The sequence below is a fragment of the Palaemon carinicauda genome, chromosome 27 (genome assembly GCF_036898095.1).
Source record: "Palaemon carinicauda isolate YSFRI2023 chromosome 27, ASM3689809v2, whole genome shotgun sequence".
NCBI classification, from domain to species: Eukaryota; Metazoa; Arthropoda; class Malacostraca; order Decapoda; family Palaemonidae; genus Palaemon; species Palaemon carinicauda.
The window spans coordinates 82,697,599-82,710,015 of record NC_090751.1 but is presented as its reverse complement, the minus strand read 5'-3'; the positions used below and the strand labels follow the sequence as shown (position 1 = coordinate 82,710,015).

General features: G+C 34.1%; 1 long non-coding RNA gene across 1 annotated transcript; it reads right to left on the bottom strand.

Annotated features, from left to right (window-relative positions):
• Positions 1 to 7,084: 7,084 nt before the first annotated feature.
• On the bottom strand, positions 7,085 to 8,553 carry LOC137621225 (uncharacterized). Its single transcript, XR_011040181.1, has 3 exons — positions 8,497 to 8,553; positions 7,961 to 8,140; positions 7,085 to 7,578 (listed from the first exon to the last, which is right to left on the bottom strand). It is a non-coding gene; the product is annotated as an uncharacterized lncRNA (long non-coding RNA).
• Positions 8,554 to 12,417: the final 3,864 nt, after the last annotated feature.

Here is a 12,417-nt window from a genome sequence, read left to right as displayed (position 1 = left end):
ATTCATCTTTGTGTAACTTGCAATTGTAACACGCCAAAAAGGCCCTTTGATTTGGTTTATGTATTTAATTTTAATGTTTGCATGCTCCCGAAGAGAGTGGTACTCAGAGACAACATCTAGTGGAAAAAGAAATATTGTGTTCAGTGAAAAAAGAGAGAGAGAAAAAAAATGTTTGAGAAAAAAATCTGATAAGTGTGAATTTTACGGGACGTAAAAATTTGGGAAGGGAGTGATGAGCTAAGCACAGTCAGGTTGTTACTTTGTGGAATAAGTGAATGTCAACAGATATCTTCTTTGTTAAAGGAAAGACGGTTATAATGTGGCGTGGGATGTCACTTTGAGAATGTCGTTATCGGCTTGGCTTTTAGGCACTCGAAAATGTTCGTTAAAAGTTAGCGTCACCAAAATCTCTCTCTATTGGTTCTTTTAAGACTTTCGGGTCAGCACAGCCAATCATCGATCAGGCCATAGAAAGGCCAAGCTGGGCGTTTGAACTGCCCATAGTTTTTAGTCAGTTAGAGTTGGGAGGCGTGAGTGCTTAGACCTACACGTCCAGGTCACGGGTGCCAGAATGAGTGCCAACCAGTACCATTTCTCTGAGGGCTCTTTTGATTAGTAAAGTAACGTAATGATAATTAAGGGCCGCCCTTGTAGCTTAAATAGAATATAGCAGCTGTGGAAAATTAACAATTCGACTATCATTTGTGCATGATCCTACCCTCTCTCATAATAGTATTAGCCATCAAATATATTCCTCTATCTTTGTTTCCCCAAGACGTGAAGTTGAACCCCCCCTTAATACGACCTAAATCGGGTCATATATATATATATATATATATATATATATATATATATATATATATATATATATATATATATATATATATATTATATATATATATATATATATATATATATATATACCTATATATATACATATATATATATATATATATATATATATATACATATATACCTATATACCTATATATATATATATATATATATATATATATATATACATATATACCTATATATATATATATATATATATATATATATATATATATATATATATATATACATATATACCTATATATATATATATATATATATATATATATATATATATATACATATATACCTATATATATATATATATATATATATATATATATATATATATATATATATATACATATATACCTATATATATATATATATATATATATATATATATACATATATACCTATATATATATATATATATATATATATATATATATATATATATATATATATATATATATATATCTATATCTATATCTATATCTATATCTATATCTATATCTATATCTATATCTATATCTATATCTATATCTATATCTATATATATATATATATATATATATATATATATATATATATGTGTGTGTGTGTGTGTGTGTGTGTGTGTGTGTGTGTGTGTGTGTGTGTGTGTGTGTGTATTTCATTAAATCTCTCATCTCATTATCAGATCATCTGGTAGCCTTACTCATTTACTCTTGACCATTCAGTAACTTCTTCCTTGAAGTTTGGTACTTCCTGTGTACCTCTTTTGTCTCTGTGGCTTTGCAGGCTCATCTTACATTAATATATTGCCTGCATATGAACAATCTTACCCCTCCTTAATCAAGTAAAACTACAATGATCTAGTCCTTTTCTGGATAGGTATCTGTAAGATCATCTCAATTTTCCTTCAAATAAAACACCATAAAATTACTTACTCGGTCCATTTTTATCACCAACCTTCACATTCAAGTCACTAGCACGAACACCCCTTTTTTCTGTTCCAAACGAAATCCCTACTACCTCTTACTTCTAGACTATGGGCTTCTTAACTCAAGCTATACTCAATATATATACTCAATTTTGCTCTATCTATTGACCTAACAGCACTACCTGTTCCCGCGGCCTGGATATTTCACCAACCAGAGACACTGTCACTATCAGTCTTGACTCAGATCTTCCTAATCGGGTAGTTGAATCCGTAGGACTTCAAAAGTTCAAACTTGCAGCAAATGTTTTCATGTTGAACAGACTGACATGAGTCTCTTTTTAATAGTTTATATGTGAAAGATCTGTTTTAATGTTACTGCACGTAAAATACCTTATTTTGATTGTTCATTACTTCTCGTAGTTTATTTATTTCCTTATTTCTTCTCCTCACTGGGCTATTTTTTCCCAGTTGGAGCCCTTGGGCTTATAACATCTTGCTTTTCCAACTAGGGTAGTAGCTTAGCAAGTAATGAAAATAATAATAATAATAATAAGTAATAATAATATCGGTCCCCTATACTAGCTCTTTTCTTTAAATAATTCCGTTTGTAATAATTTGGGGCTTTTGACATCATAAAAGTCGGGGTGATTAACGATTGTTTATTTCGAAGAGATGAGGTTTATAGAGTAAGGACTATCAATTATTTTATGATTACTATAATAATGATGGTGTATAATGGCTACGACTATATGGAAATATATGGAAATATATTTCATTCATATACTTTAATTTGGACTACAGGTGTTCTTTTGTAAGATATTGTAAGGCTGTGGTCAATAAAATATCTATCTATCTATCTATCTATCTATAATTATCATTATAAAAGAGGTAGCTATGGGGTTAAAATCTGTCTGGAATAGGATATAAGCGAGTTCCTTTCACACGACGGACAATTGAGCAACGAAAGCCTGGTGATAGCAGTATGAGGGATTGCTGTATGAGTAACTATAATATGGACAGTCGTACACGCAAAAAGAAAATTCTCTTGTATATTCTTATTGCTGTGTGCTGGAAAAAAATAGATGAAAATTTGGTACCAAGAGCGGTGCTAAGACGAGAAAATCTGGAAAGTTGTAATGTAAAGTGAATCAGAACAAGATTTCATAAATTACTTGAGAATGAATATAAACAAGTTTTATAAGCTCATCTCGAAACTGGAACCTACAATCACCAAACATAATACGAATATGAATTACGAGATGAGAGATGTGTGTATTGAAGCCCGATTACAGGCATCATCACCTCATCTGTCAACAGGATGAAAAGATACAGAATTTCAATACATATAACAACAACGATTTCAAAGCAGATTTTGTGTAAACTTGTACCCAGAACTTGAAGAGATCCATGAAGTCAAACGAAAAATAATTTCTTCGACTTGATAATTTGCCGTATTTTTCGTCTGTTAATGAGGAAAAGTGCTGGTTTTCGCTTCACCTATTCTTCAATAACATTATTTATATGAAGGTCCAGAGTTGTTTTATAAATTGCTGCAACTCGTTCATCAAGGTATCTCTAAGCATCAGCCCTCACATCTCAAAGGCTAAAGGTGAGTCCACACGGTCGAACAGTGTCCGTTGAACACAATTGTTACCAATTAACATTGTGAAAGAAGCGTTAATGACGTCAATAAGGAGCGCTAAGTGGTGTGTCGGACAGTGCTTGTGTTCGTAGAGTCCGAGCTTCAGACACTCTCCGAGGCGGAGTGGCACGATGGACGGAGTTCTACTTGTTTACCGGATTAACTTTAACTTTTAGAAGATTAGGAATCACCTTCCCTGTAAACATGAGTAGTTTTAATCCAGTTACAGAGGAAAGCTGACTTTGAGATAGAAGAGAGGCTCAGTTGCTAATCAAACAGTACTGGCAGAGCCCATACTTATAAACCATCAAAGCAAATGTTTACAAAGACAGAAATAAACGTGTAGCAGTAATAAATAAAATAACGTCAAAACTTCAGAGAAGCGGAGTGTCTGTAACTGGTTTACAAGTCGAAAAGAACATGGAATCTATAATGGGTCATTACAAGAAAGTGCTACGCAAATTGGAGAAATAAAAAAGTCGGAGGTTGGTACAGAAGACATTTGTACAACCAAATTATGGCGTTTCGATATACGAGTATACCTTAATAGAATCTGTTTCAATTATGGACACTGAAGTCTCATTTTCTTGAAGAAGTCTTTGATCGTGAGGAAAATACGGAATTCTCTCTCTCTCTCTCTCTCTCTCTCTCTCTCTCTCTCTCTCTCTCTCTCTCTCTCTCTACGAGAGCAGGGGGAAACAAATTTCTAACAATTTATCTCAATCACTGAAACAATTCGGATTTAGTTAACAACACACAATTCGGAATATGACCAGTCTCAAATATTATTTATTTCGCGGAATAATATAGGCTATACATTTCAAGTTGATAACAATAACATCCTTCGTTCACTGATAGGTTATCTTATGTCAGGCCTATGTGATTCTGTAATGCCGTCAGACGTGCTTCTGGAAAAATGCTTCCTCTCATGTCTCCTGGTTACTATTAAAAGGTTTTAAGCTCTCAGATAAAATGTATAAAGCGTTTGGATCTACCAGTATATAGTTTTAAAGTATGATTGATAATCAATTTGATTTTCCTTTAAACTGGATGAATGGTTTCTCTTTTCACCCCGTCTTTGCAACTAGTCCTTCCATATACCATTCCATTGTTCTCAAACGATCAGAAATAATCATGCGGCATAATTTAGTTTATTAGATTGTAATTTTATTTTATGGTGTACTATGGTTATGATATTCCGTTTTTGAAGCTGATAACTACTACTAGATTCTCAATTACAGATTATAACACTGACATAGATAACAGATGCCAGCAGACACCAGCTGCTGACATTTCTTTCGTCCTTTGTCAGGTAAAAGGAGTAAAAATCCTGGTAGTCAACTTGATCTGGTACCACTGTTTACCATATCAATTTCTCTCATTTCAACGCTTATGACATCATTCTCTTTCAATTTAGATATGGTAACAGTGTATGTCCGACACACACTGTTCGACCGTGTGGACGCATCTTAAAGGATTGTTTTTTAAACAACTATCAAGTTTAAATTTGACTGACGGGACCAATAAAATTGGACATGTTTAAACTTTAAACTAGAAGATACAGAAAAGGTATATCATTAACATTAGTGAAAAACCTGAACTTAGTACGTCAGGCAATGACATCTCCCATGTCTTTAAACCACCAACGAGCACCTCTCTCGTTACTTCGGTGATCATACGAAAAAAGAAAGAATAAGAAAGACCGAAATTTGCTTTCTGCCTTTACGCCTTTGACTTCACCTTAAGCAAAGTTCGTCGAGCAAAGCTCGATCGTGTGGATAGAACCTAAATCAATCCACATCGTTGTACAGAATGAAAATTCTTTAAAAATGCAGAATGTCAGAATTTATGAAATTTTATCAAATGTAATTTCATTAAATTTTCAAGATAAAATGACATATGTCATATCGGTTTTGAAAACCTTACAATTCTTAAACTGAAGATGTATGTCCATATAACTAGTTCTTCTGCAGCTGTTAACCACATAGATATTCTAAAGGTCCTGGAAATTTATTTTTACCCAGGATACAATCTCATCTTTACGTTCATATTTAAAAATATAAAATCATGGAAGATGATTTTAAAGTAATCTTCACTACCAAGTTTCAAGACTGAAATGTGAGGTTTAATGCAGTCTTACATCGTTTTAAGTTGCTTAGTGTGTTTCGTTGTTTAATCGTTAAGAAATTTAAATTTGAAATTACGAAAAAATAAAAAACTTGGAACGCAAGTGAACATTCTACTTCTTAAAATTGGCTGTATCCTTTTACGAATATCATATAAGCAAAAGGATTTTGTTTAATTCCTTTTGAAATACCTGTATAGAGAAAGTTCATGATTGCGCGTACGATAATCAACCCGTTATACTCTCGTCTCTCTCATGCTTAAAAAAAAAAAAAAAAAAAAAAAAAAAAAAAAAAAAAAAATATATATATATAGTAGTTTCATTGTATAGACATACTTGTATTACCATGCCCTTGAAATTTACATATGACCAACAAAAATTAGTTCAATACATTACGAATTAACGAAATAAGATAGGCAATCTCTAGCTACAGTTTAACAGACTTTATGAAATCTCCGCTTTCCATGCACAAGCCTATTCTTATGGGCGAAACAATCTCTAGACTAACACTCATTGAATTTGCCCCGTACGTTGTCTTTGAAATAAAAAATATTTCAGACTAAACATTAAGTCAATTCAGAAAGTCTCTAGTCTAGCAAATTTCAGAAACCTTTTAAAAGTTTCCCAAAAATCTTAACATTGACAATCTAGATTGTAAGTAAAACTGATGGTACTGTACATTACGTTTCTCAATAATGTAGGGAAGTCTGATTTTTTTTTTTATCTTATTTATCATATTTTTTTTAAGAGTACAGACTCATTGTATTCCCAATTTGTTCTTACGACAGTTTTTGGAGTTGGTATATTAAAGCATAAGTTAAGACTTTAGGCAAAATAGGCATTATCAAAATAGGCATTATAAAAGTTTTTGTTCAAGTGTGAGACACTACAAACTTTTTTTTTTTTTTTTAATCCATATAGATGCTTAACAAGACAATAGACTGAATTTTAAATAATCAGAACTGAACCATAAATTAAAACTACCTAGTTATCTTGTACCTTCTAAAGCCCTGTTCACACGATCGAGCATGCCCGATGAGCAAACAGTGATACCAGACCACAATGGTTGGTAATTATGAGGGTTAATGACGTCAGAAGCGGGAAAACCACACAGGTCTCTGGCATCATACAGTGTTACCAGATCCCTGCCTTTAGTTTCCCCGCTTCTGGCGTTATCAACCCTCATTTTCACTAACTATAGTGGCCTGGTATTACAGTTTGCCCGTCGGGCATGATCGATCGTGTGGACAGGGCTTTACTAAGAGAAGCAACCGTGCTGTTTCCCTTATTATAAAGCCAAGTCATTTTTTTTAAACTAAGGTATAGTTCATTAAAGAATAAAAAATAAAAAATAAAAAAAAATAAAAAAACCTAATTAAATTGGCTGACAATTTTCAAACTAAAAAAAAATTATGTATATAATTATGATGTCAGTAATAACTTTTATGATAAAGCCAATAGAATCACAGTAGTAACCACAAATTTAATTTAAGCGATTTTACAATTAAATCTTATTTTAAAAAGGAGACAAAAAATTAAGTGTTCAAACAGCCATCAATTAAATATGATCAGAAGACCTCAACCTACTGAATACTTAAATCTATCAAGAATTGCCAAGTCATCCAATATAATTTTAAATTTTCTTTAATTGGATAATAACAGAGGGTTTTATCAGCCAGAGCTCCCAAAAACAAAGTCAAAATATTCAGTAAACCATTTAATCAAACTCTTGATAAACTTTCTCAATAAATATTCCACACAAAAAAAAAAAAAGCATATCAAACTATTCTCCGTTATAACTTACCAATAAGACTTATTTAACGAAATTTCTAACAATTAAGTTCCCTAGATTATCCGGGAAAAAACTGGAATTTTAAAAGTCCCAAAGAAAATGTTTAACCAATTATTTCTTGATCTTAACAGTATTTCCAGTAACAATCTTCAAATATTTGTAGTAGATCTTCGTAGGCTTTCCATAACCAGTATGAAACTGGACCAAACCATCATGGATAGATTCGAGGTTAATTTTATGGCGAAGCCGCGACACCCAATCTGAAAAATATAAAGTTTCAGACATTTTTCTCGTAAGAATTATGTAGCCCTACATTAATGTCTAAAATTTATTATTTAATACTAGACGAGTAATATAAAATACTATTAGATGAAGCTTAATTGGAACCTTAAACGTGTAATCAACAGGCTTAAAAGTAAACTGCAAAACCTAAATAAAGAACATAACAGTTGAACACTTACCGAACTTAAAACTAAGGGGGGTTAAAAGCAAGCCTCCCTATAGCACACGGTAGACCTTATAACAGGTCTACCGTGTGCTATAGGGAACGTCCTCCCACGATTGGGGGCGCCGCCCCCAATCGGGGAGGACTGGCTTGCTTTTGTATTGGATTGAAAGAATGACTAACAAAATGATGCTCACCTTTTAGTTCAGCCTGAAAAAATACTTTACCATTTTCCAGCGTTGTCACCAGTCAGACGATATATTTAGCAATATGTAGAGTTTGCCCGGAACAATATAGGTAACACCAGTTCGTCGAACTCCATCCAGGTTATGAAGCTTTAAACGCACAGGTAATCGGGGATCACAGCGTTCTCTTTCCTGAAAGTATAAGGAAACAGGCTAGTTTTCAAATAAGTATATAAAAAAAACCCATTTAGAAATAACTTAAACCGGTATGTTAAAACAAAGGTATTTCCAATAAATTCAGTATGTAGCAAAGTAACTTAAAAACCGGTTTCGTTAATACCAGAGTATTTGCAATACGTTCAATATACAGAAATAAACATGATTGATAACAGAATTTGCAATATATTCAGTATACAGATGCATAGTTTATAAATCCGTTTCCACATGGGTATTGGCAATAATTTTAGTGTACAAAAATAAATCTTATATGACATCAGTACTAAAAACTTACGCAAGTGAAATACAACTGAACGAAGTACTAAACTTACCACTAACCGAATCTGGAATCAGGGACGTCTTGTTTACCAGTCACCACCAACCACCCAACTATTCGGTGTATCAGTAAAGCAACCAGAGGAAGCTTTGCTTAGTTCGCCATGTCTGTCCAGCCAAGGACTCTAAACAAAGGTGGTGACTATCACTCGCTTGATCCATTTCTTCAAAGATGCTTTCATATAGCTTTTTCGCATTATGTTCAAACGTGGGAGATCACGTTTTAAAATTGGCAATATTTAAACTTTGATAACTTTCATATTTCAAAATATCTTAAGTATGAGTTTTTACATTTTAAAGCTCATTCTAAATTACAGTACCTTTCAGCCAACGACGTTTATGTAAATATAATCCTGGAACTCAGTCTGTATTTCTGTTAAGATATTACAGCAATGTCTCTTTTTATAATGCTTATTCTAAAGCGATTTTGAACAATACCGTGCTTATCAACCTATTTATACTGTATGTATTCTAAAATTATGTTATTGTACCTACAAAATCATACCTTTAAAAAGTTTTTTGGAGTGACAGACAGCGATTAAATGGCGCCGACTTTTTATTTTTTTATTTAAGCACTCTCTCTGTGTCACTGTCAAAATACAAAGTAAACACAGCATTAAAGAATAATTTACGGTGAACGAGAATAAAAACTATTATTGTATTACAGAATCAAGGATTTTGTTCGCTTTGCCGATAGTATCTGGTTCTATGGCATATAAGGAAAAGAGGCTTATGTTTAATATACAGTATATATATATAAATAAATTTTATATATATATATATATATAAATATATATATATATGTATATATATATATATATATATATATATATATATATATATATATATATATATATATATATATATATATATATATATATATATATATATATATATATCACAGTATTTATACGAGTCGTAATCGCTCTTTTTCGTTTGATAAACTTCTTGACCTTGAAATTTATATTTCAACGGTAGTTAGTGAATCTGATTATTTTATTTATAGTATGGGTGCATGTATTCTCCGATTAAAGCGAAAGTGTTTTACTTGTATATCGATTCTGAGTGATTCTGCAATCTTTAGCAAAATAATACGTACACAAGGATTAAAGAACGAGAGAGAGAGAGAGAGAGAGAGAGAGAGAGAGAGAGAGAGAGAGAGAGATCAAACAATCCTCGGAGGTATATTAGAGTTTGAAATTTCCCACTTTAATGTGAGAATAGCGAGAGCCAAGTAGTATGACTGGACCCAAGCCAATATAAAAGATTTTTTTCCTTTAGCTAATCAAAATATTCATAACAAGAGCAATCAGAGATTCCTGACCTCCACCAAAGGTTAATGGAATCTTCCATAGCTGGAGATCTATTGAATATGGACATTTCGTCAAAATCCGTTGTTTTGTTTTATTTAGCATAATCTTTAAAATGGGGAAAAATGCTGTGGAGGATTGATTTTTGTTTTATTTTTATTTATTTTCTATTGTTTGCCAAATCTAGAGAGAGAGAGAGAGAGAGAGAGAGAGAGAGAGAGAGAGAGAGAGAGAGAGAGAGAGAGAGAGAGAGAGAGAGAGAGAGAGTGTCAGCAAGCAAGAGGTTGTTAGTGTATTGATTGTTTGTTGTGAGAAAGACTGTTGGTATAACTGATATGGTTTGTTTGTTTTTAGCTACGTTAGGAGAGTGGTGCATGTCTTGAGAAAATGCTTATTTTTTATTTGACTGCAGCTAGAGGCAGGTGTGAATGCTGGACTATTATTATTATTCTTTATTACCGGCGTGGAAGTATTTTGTTTATTTTGACAGTAAGTACAACTTATTCATCTTTTCTAGGGGTCGTTCTTTATGATAGAAACAGTTTATTATTTATCTTTGATTATAATGTGATAACTTACTTAGTTAGAAGTGTTCGTAAGTGTTTTCTTTATTTTTGCAGGCGGTAATTTCTCCTTTGGAGAGATTTTGTTTACGTGGAATTGATTGTTGACGACCTGGCTAATAATAAGAAAGTTGATACTGCTACTCTGATTTAGATTATTGTTGATGACCCGGACCGGACCGAATGAAATTCCAATTGCTGATGATAATGATGATGATGATAATGATGATAACCACGACCCCAAACAGGGAAGTAGTTGTGGCAAATTGCCACCCATTGGACTGTTGACCACAAAGCTGTGGTACTGGGCTGCAAAAGACAGTTGGTAGTTTGTGGAAGAATGTGTTGGTGTCCATAAAATATATATATGTTTTTGTGTTTTGAAGTTTGGGTTGTGGTAAATTTAAGTTCAAGTTTTGTTAGTGTTAGTTTTAAGCTTTATTAATTTTGAGGGTTTATTTTGATTGTGGCTGGTTTATGGTTTATTTCTAGTTTTAAGAAATATAGTTTTAAGGTTGTTTTTTTTTCCTTTTGTCAATGAATCTGGTTTTAGATAACGTAAGCGGAAAGTTTGTTTGTGGAGACAATTGTCAGGGTTAGTGATTCAGGGTGTGGGCCTTGTTGTTGCAACATCCCGCCACAATGCCAATGTGGATCTAGAATCCGGATCCGGATCATCTCCAAAATTTAATGGGGTCGTCCATGGCCTAAGATCTATTTGTGGTGGAAATTTCGTCAAAACCCGTTGAGTAGTTTTGACGTAATTCTATCCACACACACAGACAAATCCTGTCCACAGACACAGAGACAAATCCTGTCCACAGACACAGAGATAAATCCTGTCCACAGACACAGAGACAAATCCTGTTCACACCCACAGAGTCAAATCCTGTCCACAGACACAGACAAATCCTGTTCAGACAGAGTCAAATCCTGTCCACACACACAGATAAATCCTGTCCACACACACAGATAAATCCTGTCCACACACACAGACAAATCCTGTCCACACACACAGACTAATCCTGTCCACACACACAGACAAATCCTGTTCAGACAGAGTCAAATCCTGTCCACAGACACAGACAAATCCTGTTCAGACAGAGTCAAATCCTGTCCACAGACACAGTCAAATCCTGTCCACAGACACACTGACAAATCCTGTCCACGGACACACAGATAAATTCTATCCACACACAGAGACAAATCCTGTCTACTCACACAGACAAATCCTATCACACACAGAGACAAATCCTGTCCAGAGACACAGTCAAATCCTGTCCAGACACAGACAAATCCTGTCCACAGACACAGACAAATCCTGTCCACAGACACACTGACAAATCCTGTCCACAGACACACTGACAAATCCTGTCCACAGACACAGACAAATCCTGTCCACAGACACAGACAAATCCTGTCCACAGACACAGACAAATCCTGTCCACAGACACACTGACAAATCCTGTCCACGGACACACAGATAAATTCTATCCACAATCCTGTCCACAGACACACTGACAAATCCTGTCCACGGACACACAGATAAATTCTATCCACACACAGAGACAAATCCTGTCTACTCACACAGACAAATCCTATCACACACAGAGACAAATCCTGTCCACAGACACAGTCAAATCCTGTCCAGACACAGACAAATCCTGTCCACAGACACAGACAAATCCTGTCCACAGACACAGACAAATCCTGTCCACAGACAGACAAATCCTGTCCACACACAGAGATAAATCCTGTCTACACACAGAGATAAATCCTGTCTACACACAGACAAATCCTATCCACACACAAGAGACAAATCCTATCCACACACAGAGACAAATCCTGTCTACACACACACACACACACACACACACACACAGACAAATCCTGTCCACGCACAGAGACAAATCCTGTTCAGACAGAGTCAAATCCTGTCCACAGACACAGACAAATCCTGTCCACACACAGAGACAAATCCTGTCCACACACAGAGACAAATCCTGTCCACACACAGAGACAAATCCTGTCCAGTCAAATCCTG